General features: G+C 41.8%; 1 long non-coding RNA gene across 1 annotated transcript; it reads right to left on the bottom strand.

Annotated features, from left to right (window-relative positions):
• Nucleotides 1-12129: 12129 nt before the first annotated feature.
• Nucleotides 12130-16085, bottom strand: Gm30634. The gene is made up of 4 exons (XR_373386.2): nt 14978-16085; nt 12704-12820; nt 12492-12546; nt 12130-12347 (listed from the first exon to the last, which is right to left on the bottom strand). It is a non-coding gene; the product is annotated as a predicted gene, 30634 (long non-coding RNA).
• Nucleotides 16086-17944: the final 1859 nt, after the last annotated feature.

The raw sequence follows: 17944 nt of genomic DNA, 5'->3' as shown, positions 1-17944 counted from the left end.
GTGCAAAAGTGTTTTTGCAAAGTTTTTAGTGAACATGCTGTGTCCACTGTGCACACTCTCATTCTGGGACAGTTGAGCAATTGGAAAGAAGGCAGAAGACACTCATTTTCTCAGTAGCACACTTGACCACTAAGAGAGGTCATAAAACAGTGTGCTCAACAAAAGAGAAGACCAACCGGGGGTTTTCCTGACCACTATGCTGGACTCTGGGTTCCATTCCCAGCGGCAGGTTTGGTAGAGAAAGACAAAAACTGTTTTCAATTGATGAATGGAAACTTGGCTTTGGAGCCTTTTTCCCAGTCTGAGCTGAGCTCAGTTCCTTCACAAAGATTCTCAGTTTTAAATCAAGGAGAGCTGCTTAGTGTCTGGCCACTCAGGGAGAGGCCTTCTCATGTAGAAGGGTTTCTCCAGCAGGCAGGAGAAAATCAGAGTTTAGCCATCAAAGGAAAAGAAGGGAAAGGTGAACCTGGGAGGGATGTAAATACTGATTTGGGAGTCACAGGTATATGAGAGTTCGGAGCTTGCTAGTGCATACTGCTGGTCACCTGTGATCCATCGGGTGTTGGGTAAGACATAGCAATCTGAACTTTATTTAACGACTCTCGGGGATGCTGAAGCGTGTCTCAGACGGCACAGGGAGCAACTCCACTACAGAAGCTTTCCTGTCCTCTTGCCCTTCCCTTGGCCTTGGTGGTGAGAACCTTTTCTCCCTTGAAGACTGAGCACAGTGGAAAGGAACAGGGTTTAGTATTTCTCTGCATTCTGCACAAATATTTAGAGAACTCACTTGTCTGTCTATGTGTGGGTCTCTAAAGTGGAGGCTGCAGCATCTGCTGAGCTGAGGTAAGAAGTCAATGTGGAGAGCCTCCTATGCTGTGAGCACACAAAAATGTTGGTAGTGTTACCACCTAGACTCTGGCCTCCGTGTCCTGTGCTCAGCACCTTGCCACCTGTGGTCTTTATCTCCTTCGTGCCCAGGCTAGACTCTCAGGAGCTATCATTCCGGAACGATGCCAATTCAACCCTAGTGTCATTGTCATCAGGGCTTTTCAAATGCTGCCCAATGAGTTGTCTTTTAGAATGCTGCAGTGACATCTGCCTTAACTACTGGTTCACAGATAATTTGGTGACAGAGGAGCAGGGGAAGTGACCTTACCCTCTGGGGTGCCATCAGCCAAGCACTCTATAAGGAAGCTCTGTAGGACACACCATGTAGGACAGAGAGACAATCTAACACAACTTTGATCCAATACCACATCATAAGAGATGGCGAGAGAGCTGTTACAGTGGAATAGGCTCCATTACAGGATTGCCGTTTTGTAGGTGTAGGAAATGGAACTGGGTGCCCTTTTAAAGCCCTCCACCCTTTCAACAGCAGCCTGAAAGATTTATGGTTAAAATGATGCAATGTAAGAGGTTTGCTTTACAATGCTTAAGGAGGGGGCTAAAGAGAGTTGGCTCTGAGGTTAAACTACTTGTTCTTTTGCAGGGAACCCTAGTTCTGTTCCAGCACCTACAGAGCATCTCATAACCACCTGTAACTTCAGTTCCAGGGGATCTCGTGCCCTCTTTTGGTGTTCATGGGCACCAGATAAGTATGTAGTACACATGCATGGGTGCACATGAATATACATATAACATAAAAATAAAATGCATCCTTCAAAATGCTTTTAAAGGAGTGTGGACACGCCTGTGAGCATAGGTAAGACCACCACTTCTGCTCAAATTCCTGGCCCAAAAGGGACCCCCCCCCCCCGAGCCATCAGAACACAAGAACCAAGGAATGGCCAGGGACAGGATCCTTCCAGTTTCTGTCTGCACCCTGTCCTTCCAGCATTCTGAAAGGCAACTTGTTGATGACCCTGTGCCACAGTTCTCCATACCCAACTTCCTCCTGGAGAGAACTGGTCTCCCAAGAGTACTGACACACAGGCTTGCAGGAGAGACAAGCCACAATCAGAGATAGCAAGGTGCCAGTTAACACCAGAGATAACCAGATGGTGAGAGGCACGGGCAAGAACATAAGCAACAGAAACCAAGGCTACTTAGCATCATCAGAAACCACTTCTCGCACCACAGGGAGCCTGGATACCCTAACACACTAGAATAGCTAGACTCTGATTTAAAATCACATCTCATAATGATTATAGAGGACTTTAAGAAGAACATAAATAGAGCCGGGCGTGGTGGTGCACGCCTTTAATCCCAGCACGCAGGAGGCAGAGGCAGGCGGATTTCTGAGTTCGAGGCCAACCTGGTCTACAGAGTGAGTTCCAGGATAGCCAGGGCTACACAGAGAAAGCTTGTCTCAAAAAACCAAAAAAAAAAAAAAAAAAAAAAGATCATAAATAACTCCCTTAAAGAAATACTGGAGAACACAGGTAAACAACTAGAAGCCCTTAAAGAGGAAACACAAAAATCCCTTAAAGAATTACAAGAAAACACAACCAAACGGGTGAAAGAATTAAACAAAACCTTTCAGGACCTAAATATGGAACTAGAAACAATAAACAAATCACAAAGGGAGACAACTCTGGAGTTAGAAAACCTAGGAAAGAGATCAGGAGTCACAGACACAAGAATACTAGAGACAAAAGAGAGAATCTCAGGTGCAGAAGATACCATAGAAAACATTGACACAACAATCAAAGAAAATGCAAAATGCAAAAAGCTCCTAACTCAAAACATCCAGGAAATCCTGGACACAATGAGAAGACCAAACCTAAGGATAGTAGGTATACAAGAGAGTGAAGATTCCCAACTTAAAGGGCCAGTAAATATCTTCAACAAAATTATAGAAGAAAACTTCCCTAACCTAAAGAAAGAGATGCCCATAAACATATAAGAGGCCTACAGAATGCCAAATAGACTCGACCAGAAAAGAAATTCCTCCTGTCACATAATAGTCAAAACACCAAATGCACAAAACAAAGAAAGAATATTAAAAGAAGTAAGGGGAAAAGGTCAAGTAACATATAAAGACTGACTTATCAGAATTACACCAGACTTATCACCAGAGACTATAAAAGCTAGAAGATCCTGGACAGATGTCATACAGACCCTAAGAGAATACAAATGCCAGCCCAGACTACTATATCCAGCAAAACTCTCAATTACCACAGATGGAGAAACCAAAATTTTCCATAACAAAACCAAATTTACATAATATCTTTCCACAAACCCAGTCCTACAAAGGATAATAGATGGAAAATTCCAACACAAGGAGGGAAACTACACCCTATAAAAAGCAAGTAATCTTTTTCAACAAACCCAAAAGAAGATAGCCACACAAACATAAAAATAATATCAAAAATAACAGGAAACAACAATCACTTTTCCTTAATATCTCTTAACATCAATGGACTCAATTCCCCAATAAAAAGACACAGACTAACAGACAGGATAAGTCTGTGGCTCCAGGTAGAGAGCATAATAGTTAGATGGTATAACAGGATGGCTGCTCTAGTCAGAGAGCTTAACAAGTAAAAATTACCTGCTTTTTATAGGCAGATATTAGTGAAAGTTTGAATTAATTGCTTTAAAGATAGTATAAAATATAATGCTTTAATAAGTCTTACAGGATACTCATACTCTTTCTAACATAGGCTCTATGGAAATTTTGGGTTAAAATCCTGGTTTGACAAGCTCCCTGTTTATAAGCAGGTATAGATAGAAGTGTGAGTCAATTGTTTTAAAAAATGGTATAATAAGGTCTGCAGGATTACTAACTCATATTCTTTGAATGTGGGCTCACAGGAATTTTGCATTGATTTTCCTGATATGACAGATTAGGAAAAAGGCCTGAGAATAGGTTTTTACAATAAGCAAAAGATTTTTTAGGATAGCAGAGAGATTGTACGAAAACACTTGTTTTAGGGAAGATTTGAAGTCTTGCAGGATAACTCATATTCTTTTGAACATTGACTCCACGGGAATTTTGGGTTAATTTCCTGGCATGGCAAAATAGAAAAAAAAACTAAGAATGGGCACATATAGTATTTTAGTTTACTACATTTGTTTTAGATTGTTTTAATTTTCAAAATGGGGGTGATTTGGGGTTTTATGGTTATATTATTCCTCTGGGAGAGAGGTCAAAATAAAAGTTTTTCTGGTTACTGGCCCAAGGATATGCTGATTTGGGAGAAAGGTTTTGTCTTTGTGTTTTTAGATAAGGTGATTAGTGTCTATACACCTTCCAGAGTTATATGGATCAGATATGACAAAGGGAGGCCCCCAGAGAACTAGATTCCAGAGAATCAAACAAAAAGGGTATCTTGATGATTCTAAAACTTTGTTTTGAGATTTGTATATTACAGAATATACAGCCTTGGTGAGTCTCATCAGCAGACATGCTGAACTGACCTGCTTTGAACTCCTGATCTCTTGGACTTTCATCTGGATCCAGTCAGGACACAGATGTCAGAGACTAAAACAATCGTTGGTGTGGCCTTTTTAAGGTCATCCAACTCTCCCATTTTTCCTACCATTCACCCCCTTCAAAGATATCTCAGCATTTATATTCATCTTGAAGAAGTTATGAAGAATCGTTGCCCCAGTTCTCCGAACATGGGGGTCTAGAGGTGGTTATTCTAGTTCTCTTTCTCGGGAATATTGAAATGATCATAATTGGTTCAGGGAGGAAAGAGCTAGAATTGATTGTGTATCAATTGATTGATAACTGCGTTTGGTAGAAATCTTTACAATAGTCACTAAATTGAAGTCATAGTTTCTTATTTTGGTACAGAATTTGTTTTGATACAGAATCAAGGTTATTATTAGTATAAATTTCTTCTATTGATACAAAAAATTTAAAAGTACAAGGCTTGGACCCAGCCCTTCTATAACGTTATTACAAACTGATCTGAGATGTTTAAGCCTGTGAGTTAAGGATCAAATAGCAAATTCATGGTTCTGAGTTTATTGTTATGGTGTTTTCAGATAATTTAATTAGAAATAGCTAAGAGTAGTTAATGGACAACAGTCCAGATTACTTTACATAGATAGTTGGTTTTCAAAACTGTCAGAAATCCACAGAATGTGACATTTAATGTTATTTATTCTTTTGTTGTTGAGACAAAAATGCTCCTAACAACTTCCTATTTGTGGATTCAAAGAAGCAGCTGAGCATCTCACCTCCAGGTGAGGTTGTACATTGTGGCTAGGTGGCCACTGGGCAGCAATTGCCTATCTCTCCTGTAAACCTGTACTGTTCTTGAGAGGACACAATTTGTAGGTTAGGACAGCTTGGTTCTGCTGAGACAGAATAAGCTAGCCCTTAATAATTCCTGTTTTTCAAAGGTCTTTCAGATGATCCTGGGCCAGAAGGCCCAGTTGGACTGATGCTCCAACTTTCTGCCTTACTGGAGCTGTGTGAGTAGGCAGCTCTCTCTACAACTTGTCACAGTTCTGGAAGCTGAGTTAGGCTTCCTATATTTTCAGATAATGTTGCTTGTTCTCAGATTTCTGACAGGTATGAAAGATTATTTATAGTCTCATAGTCAACCCAGGCTATTTAACATTGAGAAAATATATTTGAGAAGATAGTTTTCAGATGGTATACAAGCAAAACTAGGACATAACAGATGGATTTATAAGACTTTTAAGTTAGGATAGATGATAGAGTTTAATTGGATAGATTTAATTGTCAAAGATGATGGACTGGATGTTAGGCATATCTTATACTTTATAAATTACAAAACGGTAAAAAAAAAATCAGTCTGCACAAGATAGTAATTCTATTCCTTCATGACCTCTTCTTCAGTGCCTGCCTCCAAGTTAATGTTTGATTTCCTGTTCTGACCACCATTTATAATGTACTGTAAGATATAAGATGAAATAAACTCTTTCTTCCCACCCCTCCCCACCAAAAAACAAACAAACGAACAAACAAACAAACAAACAAACAAACCAACCATAGAACTCTCAGCTCCTTCAGAGCCATGCCTTCCTGGTTTCTGCTATGTTTTCTGCTATAGTGATAATAAACTAAACCTCAGAACCAGTAAGCCAACCCCAATTAAATGGTACCCTTTATAAGAGTTGGCTTGATCATAGGGTCTCCTTACAGCAATGGAAACCTAAACTAAGACACTGACCTTAAAGGTTTCTGCAGGAAGAAGTCATGCAATTAAAGGATCAGGTCTACTTAATATATGAATAAGACTATCTCTATTGACAAAAAAAATCCTTTTAAAAAATTATAATAAATTCTTTTTGTCAGGAAAACATGCACACCATGACTCCAGTTGTAATATGTGTATAGGACCTAGGTCTGCATGCATGTATACCCCAAAGAGTCATATACTGAAATCCTACTCCCCAGGGTAATAGAGGTGGGTCCTTATAAAAAGCCTCCAGAGAGATCCCCACCCCTCTCCACCATGGGAAGACAGCTTGAGAAGGTGCTGCCTACAAACTAAAAGTTGAGCCCTCAACAATGACTCATTCTCCTGTTGCCTTGATCTGGGAGGTGCCAGCACCAACAACTGTGGGCTATCAATTTCTGTTGTTTACAAGGTTCTCATTTTAAAATGTACTGTTACACCAGACCTAAGAAAGTAAGACAATGGTGCCTCATTCTAATCTTCTCCAGAATGTATTTACAAATATTCATTAAAATGCAGGACCTTAGTGCTATCCCACAACCATAGAATATAGGACTGCATGTGACCCCTGTTCAATTACTGAATATATTCTAGGTGCCTTCATAGCTCCACAGGTCTGCCTGCACCAATGTCATTTTCTGATATGACATTGTTTCCTCGTTGTTCCTAGTCAGAACCCCACTTCCCAGGCACTACTTCAACAATGCCCACATAAACACTGATTTAGAACCACCATATTCTTTATGCTTCTTGGTCCTGTGCGTCAGGAGTCTGAGCTGGGCTCAGCCAGGTGGTTCTTCTGTTCTTGTGAAGTGCTGCTAGAGATCACTTATATTGTTTGGTTGGTAGAGAGACTAAGGTGGACAGCTACACTCATCTGTCTGGTGGCATGATGGAGCTGAACTGCACTGAGGTGTGCTCTTGTGGCATCTCAAGCCTGATGACTTTAGGCTCCCAGAAGGAGCATTGCAAGCACAGGTATTCCAGAGGACAAGAAAAGCGAGCTGCCATGATTGTAAGTCTTAACCTGTAAACTGGCACAAATCAATTTCATTGTGTTCTGTTGGTTTAAGAACCACAGGACTGATGGCATCTAGTGAAGGGTCAATGGGAGAATATCAAAGAGGTTATGGTTCTTAAACCTGCCACACCCACCATGTTTTCAAGCCATGCTCAGGTGTCGCCTCCTCAAGAGGCTTTCCCTACTTCCCCCTTAGGCTGCAGCATCCTTCCTTTTCTCTTCTTGAAAGACTTTTGTGCTCTCTATCCTTTCCCTGATCGCCATAGATTTCATTGTGTGCCCTATTTCTCTTTTGTCCTTTGAAAACAGAGCTCCTCACCTGTTTTCAAGATTAAAAGATTAAAGAGAGCCTTTCTCTAAATCACTGTACAGACCCCCACTATGAATAGTTGAAGAGTAAATGGAGGCTATCTAAGAATGTATCAGTTCAAGACTATGCAGGTATTATATAAATGAGATTGCTTGATATGACTGCATCTTTGTTTTTCTACATTTGATGCTAGAAAAGGATATGGAATTTGTTACCAAAGCTCACTGGACTGAGGGAAGAGCCCTGCCACAGACCTGCCCTAGCAGCTGGCTAAGTCAGTTCTCCAAGCACTTTGTTGTTAAACTGCCTGCTTAGTGATGGGATCTCAAAACCACTTCCTGTTGGTTAAGACAGTTTCCATGCTGGAATTTTAACTTTTGCCATTTGAAATGACTAACTGAAGCCAAAGGTGGGGATAGAAAGTTCGTTTTAGTCTAAAAAAGTATTGAGGCACACAAAGTTCTTATTGTAGAAGGCTGACAGAAGGCTTCTGTAAAGATTCTCATGAAGAGGTGCCAGGACACCACAAGCAGGCCTGGTCTATTTAACATCTGTGTTCAGGACCCCACAGGTAGTAGCCTGCCCTGACTGTCCGTGTAGAGGATCTAAGGACAGATACTACCTTTTAATGTTAAGATATTATGTCTTAATGTTCAAGCCTAGAATTCACTAACCAAAGTGGTCTGAGCACAGGATCTACCAGCAGACTTTGTTATAAGTATCTGTGCCCAGGATCTAACTAGTGGACCAGGCCCCTTAGTGCCCAAGTGTGAGTGAGATCTAGAGTCAGGAGACCTAGAGACAGCCTGTGGGCTCTAGAAGAAATAGCTTTTTTCTGTGCAAGGGTCTTTGGTGAGACAAGAAGACTTCTCTAGGGCTAGTTTCCAGTCTCTTCCACTTTAATTTTTAACATCTGAATTAGAGTTCTGAAAACAGATGGACATAACTTTCAGATGAGACTCAGAGTTCTCCCCACCAGGAAGCCTCCCCTTGTTTTCCCTGGATGCCTCTCTCCAAGAGGTGGAGGACCATGATGGAAAACCCAAGCAGTTCTCCCAATAAGTCAGAGAGCATGAAACTCTGTGTATACTGTGCATACCAGTGGATAACATCCATATTTTCACTTCCAGGAAGAACTTTAGGCCTTCTCTACCTTTTCTGATTTGCCAGCATCATTGCTTCTGCACTTTGAGAAACTTGTATTAAGTTAAAAAAAAAAAAAGGTTAAGCCCCCCCTCCCCCAAAACTCATAAGCTCCAAGATGTCCCATTAGTCAGTGTATCACCTAGACAGCTACCAAATGACTGACAAATGTGGCTATCATATGTATATAGACAGAAATGACTTATGTTCTGGTCTGGATTTGATAGGATGGCTCAAGATTTCATCAGATAAGTGTACAATTAATATGCATTGTTTATTTCTGGAAGTTTTCTGATAATGATTTTGCATCTTGGCTGATGATGAGTGACAGAGATGAGGAAGGTGAGCCTATAAGCCATAGGAAGCTTCCATGGGTTTGTTGATGCATTAGTATAATCGCCACTGCTCAAGGAAGGTGGGCAGTGGCAACATCATTCATATCAAGTGCATCAAGTGCATCCACAGTCATCTAGGAACCCACGAGACATCATGGCTGCCCCTGAAATCTAAAACTAATCATTTACTCAACACTGTGATTTCCAGTTTAACTTCTGGTTCTCACAGGGTGGATAAGATAGAGCCCTGTTTATAGACAGGGACTCCCAGGGTCTAAGCTTTGTCATTCAGCAGTGGCATCTAAAGATCCCAATGTTCAGTATGTGTTTCTACTTTCTAGATAAACCTTAAGCAATCCAATCTATATTTTTGTGTTAACCACAGACCCAGACTCAATGATGCCAGTGTCTGATTGGGTCCTGTCCTCAGGAACCTGACCTTCTGCTGAGGATCAACACAAAAGCCAAAACCCCACAATTATGTTTTACAAGCTATTTGACAGCCTTTCAAGAATTTACATGCTAAAGATTCCAAAGGCAAGATTAGTGTTGTTTTAAACAAGGGTGACAAAGATTTCTAAAATCATTAGATAGCTTGTGAAGCACCTTGGAGAGACTTCATTAATTTAAACAGGGTTTTAAGCAGAGTCAACTGAAACATGATTGTCAATCTCAAGCCTCTGACAAGCACCTCATTCAGGATAAGACACAGGAATTCTCTCTCCTGTTGATGGTTACAGTGCCATTGAGTCCAGAATAGCACATGGCTTCTACAATGCTCAAGAACTACCTTTAGAATTTTGCTGAAAGGACCCTGACATATCTGTCTCTTGTGAGGCTATGCCAGTGCCTGGAAAATACAGATGTGAATGCTCACAGTCATCTATTGGATGGAACACAGGACCCCAGTGGAGGAGCCAGAGAAAGTACTCAAGGAGCTGAAGGGGTCTGCAACCCTATAAGTGGAACAACAATATGAACTAACCAGTACCCCCCAGAGCTCATGTCTCTAGCTGCATAGGTAGCAGAAGATGGCCTAGTCGGCCATCACTGGGAAGAGAGGCCCCTTGGTCTTGCAAACTTTATATGCCCCAGTACAGGGGAACACCAGGGCCAAGAAGCAGTAGTGGGTGGGTAGGGGAGCAGGGTGGGGGAAGGGTATAGGGGACTTTTGGAATAGCATTTGAAATGTAAATGAAGAAAATATCTAATAAAAATTTTTTAAAAAAGAAGAAGAAGAACTACCTTTAGGGTATTTAGTCCCTGTTCTGTTCCTTGACCCTGTGTGTGCTGAGGGAGGTAGTCATTTTGTGTGTGTGTCATAGTTGTGTGAGTTGCTGGCTGTGGATATGCACACTGAATTACCCAAATCACTATTTACTACTTACTATCTCTCATCCTCGGATGTTGCCTGGTGATGAAGGAAGGGGCGACTATCCCGCAATGTGGGAGACACAGCAACTCCAGCAACTAAGAACTGAGTTATGGGGCAACTGCTGAGGTTCTATTATCTTGTCTTTATTTGAAGGAGCAGAGGAGCCCCTGTAACCAAGCAAGAGTGACAGGTGCCTTAGGGCCTGTGCAGTCATACAGTTGTCTTTCTTCCCTCTTGCAGGATGGAGCTTGAGCATCACTCATTAATATAGTCTGGGAAACCCTAGTACTTGGAGGGGGTCCATTACCCCTGCTCTTGTAAGAAAGACACATAACTTTGCGTTCTCCACTGGTGAAGCTTAAAAACTCTATCTAATCACGCCTACATTTTCCAGTTATGTTATTGAGGTATAAGTGAAGTGTGACTAACTGCATTCTTAAACTATGTGACCCAGCAAATGTTGGCAGCTGCAATCACCATAATAGCAAGGCAGATGCTTCCATTACCCCTAAAGTGACCCTGATTCCCTTTGCAGCTCCCTCCCTTCTTCTTCCTACAAGGATAGTTTGTCTTTTCTGAAATTCCATCAAACAGAATCACACAGTGTGTCTTCTTTTGTATTTAATGTCTTTGCATATAGTGTTCTCAAAACTTTCCACGTTGTGTTAGTCATGTCTTCTTTTTCAGTGAGTCTTATTGGTGACAGAAGCATATGAACAAGCACAAGCTGTCTCTCTAGTCACCATAATGAATAAAGCTGTTGTCAATATGTATATCCATGCCTTTGTGTGGAGACATTTCTTCAGTGAAATCACCCTAGGAGGGTGATTGCTGAATCACATAGTAGTTTTTGTTTATATGCATTTTAAATCTCTTTAATGATAATGAAGATGTGGGAGGTAGTTATCCACTTATAAATGTGTATTAATAGTTACCAGGAGAGCCACAAGGGCCAGGCAAACCAATAAATCCCCAACTTCCTGAGCCTGATGACTTAGCACTTGAAAACCAACAGTGTCCACACACAGAAGGAAAGAAGTGGCACGGAGGTTCCCATAAACCACATTTTTACAGCCCCTCAGTGCAGGCTTCAGCCACCCTCTACAGCATGTGCCTGCTGTTAGAGATATCTGCAGCTGGGGACGCAGCTGCCTTAGAAGCAGGCAATGCTTCTTTTGGGCACAATGCCTCTCCTGTACCTTTATTGGAGCTAAGATACAAAAGATGCCCCAAATCCAGCTCTCCCTTATTTCTAGCCCAATCTTGGGGAGCACAGTGAGTCTTCAGTACTATCAGTCCCCAGCATCGTGATGGACTATGCCTGCTTTTCTGCCTTTCACTAGTCAGAAGACCCTGTGCCTCTTCATGGACACACTCATGATCAGGCCCTTTCCTTAGGATCCACCTACACCATTCCTCCCTCAAGTCTGGGTTGACTTTCAGACAACTTTGACCACAGCACAACCAGCACACTAACTGAGACTACCGCCTGTTTCAGTAAGTGAAGATTTATTGGAATGTCTAAGTTTGTGAATTTAATTATTGCCATTTGTGCACCTCAGGCTGTTTTTAGTTCTATTTGGTTCAGATGAGTAGCAGGACAGAGGCTACACAGCTCTCAAAGCTAAAGTACTGTCCGGTCATTACAGGAAAAAGTCTGCCGTCCCTGGGGACTGGGTATAGTAGAAATGACATCTAGGACCTCCCAGCTAAGACCCTGGGCACTAATGACCCACGCCCCCCTCACTTGGAAGACAGCTACCATGCGAGAAGTCCTACTGTCCTTCCAGAGGGGGGCACACAACAAAAGAGGTCGTGTTGGTGCTTCTGCCCTAGCCAGACAAACCTCAGCGGAGTCCAGCAGGGAAACGTTCCAGCAGAATTGCCCAATTCAGGAAAGCCGTGGAGAATGATGAGCTGTCAGTGTTTATGCCCCTACTCAGGACAGTTTGCTAAACAGCCAGAGATAACCTGAACTGCACTCTTTTCTGAGCTGGGTGCCATCAGGCACTAGCGCTGCAGGCTCCAGGCATGTGTGGAAGATCTGTGAGGCAGAGTCCTAGGACAAAAGAACACAGAGGATAAGTGGGGTTTGGAGGGAAGGTACTTAAACAGGAAGAAGAAAAAGCAACAGGGAGTCTAGTAATCTTGTTTTGTTCTTATAATAAAATAACCAAACAGGCAAGAAACTAGAGTAGCTTACCATTAGTCTAGAAGTCCAAACAGGTACAAGCTATGCCGAGGTCAACTCTCACCACCTGGCAGAAGATAATGGTGAGAGCGTGTCACATGGAGAGAGTGGTCACATTGCTAAACAGTAAGCCAAGGAAATAGGGTTCCGAGCTCCTTCCAAGGGCACACTCCAATCACCCTGAATACCAACACCAGACCTTATATCTTAAAGTTCCACATCACCTTCCATCAACATTAAAACATGAAGGCTCAATGACTTGAGGGCTTGAGCTTGCTTGAGTATTGTTGGGGGGAATGGATCAAGCAGAGGTATCCATCCAGACAAACCTCCGTGACAACCTGCAGCAGAATAAAGAGGTCTGTGAGTATTGTTGGTAAAATTTTCTTCACGATTATCTTTTGGAAAATGGGTGATTGCATGCCATGAAATGTGCGAAGGTCAGAGAACAACTTATAGGAGTTGGTTCTCTACTTCCACCATGTAGGTTTTGGGGAATCACTCTTGGATTATCAGGCTTGTCAGCAGGAACCTTTATCCAATGACCACTGCTGAAATCTCTTCCCATCTCCCCCCACCTCCTCTTTTTGAGGCTGGGTATCACATATATCTCAGGCTAGCTTCAAATTCAGAAAGTACCTGAGGATAACCTTAAACCTTTGAATCTACTACCTCTGTCTTCTGAGTTACAGGATTATAAGTGTGTACTTACTATCAATCTTGTTTCATGTAGTGCTGGGAATGTAGGTTGGGGCTTTATTAGTGCTAGGTAAATACTGTTAACAAATGATCTACATCTGCAATCCCATGGTAAGTCTTCATGTGTAAAATTATACAACTCATGATAATGGAAACTAGTTTCCTGGATATCATGAATTTTGATTTAAATTTATCTTTGTGTGTGTGTGTGTGTGTGTGTGTGTGTGTGTGTGTGTGTGCATTCATATGTGCACTCATTCATGTATTTGATGTGTAGAGTTCAAAGCACAACCTTTGGTGCCATACTTGCCTTCCATAGAAGTATCACCTTGTCTTGGTATGGTGTTATTTTTGTGATAATGATAGATTTAATGTAATGTGATGAGAACTTCAAACCGAAAAAATCCAATAAATTTCCAAGAACTGCAGAGCATTCAAAGCACAAACATATTCCCTACTCCTTCTGATGTTTGGTCCATGCTCACAGTTCCAGATTTGCTTAGAAAGTCTTTTAGTGGTTGCCCCATATAAGAGCTCTGGTATGACTGGACACTGTCTTCTCTTGACACAGTGAATTCATCTTTTATCTTTCTTTGGCAATACATCCTTATTCCAGGATTTAACCACCTGTTCCCATTTCTACACTGAATGATGCATTTGTAGTGGTTGCCATTGCCTTCCTGTTTTCATTATTACTAGGGCATTTCCCCACTTAATTCTGTGAGAATTTGTAAGGTATCTAGATGTGAAGGACATTGTTAGGGAACCCAAGATGAATGAGCCTTCTGTCCTGCCCTGAGCAAACGCACATTCTAGATTTCAGATGCATTTTACCATGTGTCAACTTCAGACAACGATGGGAACACATGTCACAAAGCCACAGAATTGTATTTTTTCCAGAGTCGGGAAAGGACAGGTGGATGATAGTTGAATCTGAACATCTGCAGGCCCATATGTTTGAACTCCTGGCTCTTAGCCAGTGGTGTTATTTTAGGAGGCTATGGAACTTTGAGGGTGTCAGGCTTATCTTATGTATGTAGGCTAAGTGTTATAGTGATAGTTGTGCCCTGTTTCTGGTGTCTTCTCTTTGATTTGTGATTCTCTAAGAAGTAAGAATCCATACCACAAGCTGAGCTCAGGCTGCCACAAAGCTGCCAGCCCATGCATTCCCTGACATGGTAGACTGATGTGCTCAAAAATTATGAACCCAAACAAATCCTTCTCCCCTTATATTTGTATCACAGCAGTGAAAGGAGTAAATACCACGGTGGAATAGGATACTTCTTGTTGTTTTCTTTGTTCTAACCATTGCTGTGATTTGGATGTAGCCCCCTACTCCAGCCACCATATTAAAGGCTTGGCCACTAGCCAATGGTCCTCCTGGAAGAAGTTAGAACCTGGTGTGGATGGGGCATTGTGGTGAGGCTAGGTCGTGAAAAGGCATCCCTATGAAAGGATAATGGGAACACAGTCCCTTCTCACTCTTTGCTTCTTGATCTTTAGAACAGTTTCCATTGCTATGTGCTCCCCATCAGGATGCTGTACCTTGTCCCAGGCATAAAAGAGCTGAGGACAAGCAAACAGGGCAATGCACCTCTCTTTTGAATTAGTTGTTTATTTCAAGTATTTTGTCATAGTGACAAAAACCTGACTAACAGAACTATTAATTTAATCATTAACTGATGGCCATATGTGAATGAGAGAGCATAGACAGCTTATGACCTATTTGAATGGTATCAATAGAGCAGAGGTAGGCAAATCCTATGTTTTACACATAGTGGCCAGTTTTTCTTTCTAACCTGATTCATTATGACCAAAGTTGAGCAAGGGGAAGTCTCCTCCTCAACACCACATGAAGAAAGCACCTGCAGCATTTCAAGAATGATGTGGCTGTGGAGATAAAGGTGAGGATGTTAGAGATATGCCCGAGCCCCAAGAGTTTCTTGGGACCATATTTCCAATTACTTCATGTCCTTGCTTAAGTAAACGCAAGAGAACTTTGCCACTTTCCCAAAGTGTCCAGTCAAAACATCCACAGGAACTGGTCACTTGTGGTCAACACCTAGATTGAAATGACACAAAATTAATAAAGTTCATTCCACAGAAGGCTCTTTGTTCTGCTCCACATTTTTGTGCTTGGGCCAAAACCACTTTGCATTTCCTGTCTTAAACTCACAGAGACTGGCAGCTGGGAGGGCTCAGATATTTTGAATAGCATTCAGACAGCAATGCTGGAATCTGGCTGGGGAAAATAAAAAGAGAGCATCCATTTCCATAAGCAAGGAGCAACAAGGCTCTCATTCGATGACAAGAGTCTTCATACAGTTTTAACATTAATATACTCTGCACCCCAAAAGATGACCTCTTCCCTGCATTGTACTTAGCACCCCTCATAAACACCCATATCTGTATGGTCAAGGTCAGTCTGATATGAATATAATAATCAGTTCTGTCCCCTTTGAGGTTCCTATTTGAATAGCTCATGATGAGAGTCAAGCATCTTAAACACTTGTTTTATGGGGCAAGTCATATTTTACAGTCACAGATAAAAAGCCTTAAGTGTGCAGAGACCATGAGAATAAAAGGCAATTCCAGATGATGATCAATGCTTCCTTAAGCCCCCAGCAGCTTCCCGAGCCACTCTTGCTTCTGGTATGGGGGCAGGGAGGCTTACGGTGAACACCTCTGGGATAATTTCATAGAAAGACTCATGAGCTGCAACTTGCTGTATTTAAGAGATTTGACTTTAGTTCCACAGAAGACCAACATGTATTTAGGGCTGGTTGTTTAGCTGGTTCAAGATGAATTGATGAAAAGGGCTCTGACTAAATAGTGTTGATGTATCTGAGTGAGACTGTGCTGGCTAGTTTTGTGTCAACTTGACACAGCTGGAGTTATCACAGAGAAAGGAGCTTCAGTTGAGGAAATGCCTCCATGAGATCCAGCTGTAAGGCATTTTCTCAATTAGTGATCAAGGGGGAAAGGCCCCTTGTGGGTGGGACCATCTCTGGGCTGGTAGTCTTGGTTTCTATAAGAGAGAAGGCTGAGCAAGCCAGGGGAAGCAATCCAGTAATGAACATCCCTCCATGGCCTCTGCTCAGCTCCTGCTTCCTGACCTGCTTGAGTTCCAGTCCTGACTTCCTTGGTGATGAACAGCAGCATGGAAATGTAAGCTGAATAAACCCTTTCCTCCCCAACTTGCTTCTTGGTCGTGATGTTTGTGCAGGAATAGAAACCCTGACTAAGACAGAGACTGATTGTTCATACAAATCATTGTTACAAATATTTCTTTTGTGGATAAGCAAAAGCTTACCCAAAAAATTCTCCATGATGACAAAAATGACAAAATCCCACATTAAAAGGCATTAGTAATTCAGTCCCAGGTCACTACATGTCCAACTACTACGGTCACCTAGGCAAAGCTTTTTGATTCCCATTGAGACATTATGCATGCAAGTAACTGGAAGACTGAACTCTAGTTGTGGAAGCTATTCAGGCTGCACTGCACAGGGAACCTCCTTTTCTGGAGAAATGGTGCATCCAAAGAGTGTTCACTGATGTAAAAAGCCTTATGGCCAGCAATGATGGTCAGATTTTTAGAACAGTGAAAATATTAACCTGCTTCTAGGACAACTGTTTTGAACATTCAAACACACTTGTTAAGAATCCCTGTATTCACCTCAGGAGTTCATCTGTTTTCTGGGAACTCTTGTGGGCTAGATTGGTTTCTGAATTCAATGTTAAGATGCAGGGAGTGTAGATGAAGCTGACAAAGGGGACTAGAGAAGCTCCAAGAAATAACAGTCTCCACTGTTAGAATTCCTGGGTTCTCACTGACTCTTGGGAATCCACTTTCTCAGCCCTCTTGTTAACTGACCCTTCCTCTTCAACCAACTACATGTCCAGAAGTGTATGGTAACCTACTCTCTGTTGCCACCCTGTGAAGTATGCCTAGCTTTTTTGGGTGGTATTTAAGTTTGCCACAAGAACACACTCTGACTTCAGTGAGAGGAGAGAAGTAGGGCTGAAGCAAGGAATATTGCTTAGGCTAGTCAGAGATCTGAACTTTATAGGACAGCAAAATCTAGAAGCTGGTTCCAGGAGAGATTAAAAACAAGACTGCCTGGGGAAGAAGAATGTGGAGAGTAGATGGCAAGTGTGCCGACTCATCTTTTTTTTCCTCCCCAACCAACTCAGATGAGATGAAGCTGGAGTCCAGGGACTCCAAGGAAGTCAGTCAATAAATAAGCTCAGCCACCCCTAAACATGGTGAACCTCAAACTAGAGAAAGAAACAAAATCTTTCAATTGCAAAAGGTGACCCCTCTCCAAAAGAAATGCCTGTGAAGATAATTAGATCTATAAATTAAAAATAATATAAAAGACCAATGTAGAAGTTTAAGAGAAGGTAAGACAGAGCTTGTAAATCAATAAATGATCATTATGTGACTGGATGCATGTCATTTGGATGTCAACTGCAGTACGAACTGAAATTGGACAGTTTGGTAAGGATAGAGGGCAGACTACAACACACAGTGAAATTCCATTTTACACACTATGACAAATAAAAGTCAAATAGAGGTAAGGCAGGCATACACAAGGAAAGCTTAGCAATCAGAGACTGTATTTGTTTGTTTTTTTCCCTCTTTTTTTTTAATTGGATATTTTCTTTATTTACATTTCAAATGTTATTCTCTTTCCCCCAAGGAAAGCCCCTATCCCATTCCCCTCCCCTGCTCCTGGGAGGGTGTTCCCCCACCTACCCAC

Source organism: Mus musculus, chromosome 1 (genome assembly GCF_000001635.26).
Source record: "Mus musculus strain C57BL/6J chromosome 1, GRCm38.p6 C57BL/6J".
Classification (NCBI taxonomy): Eukaryota; Metazoa; Chordata; class Mammalia; order Rodentia; family Muridae; genus Mus; species Mus musculus.
Note: the sequence above shows the minus strand (reverse complement) of the source record. Positions and strands in the feature narration are given on the sequence as shown.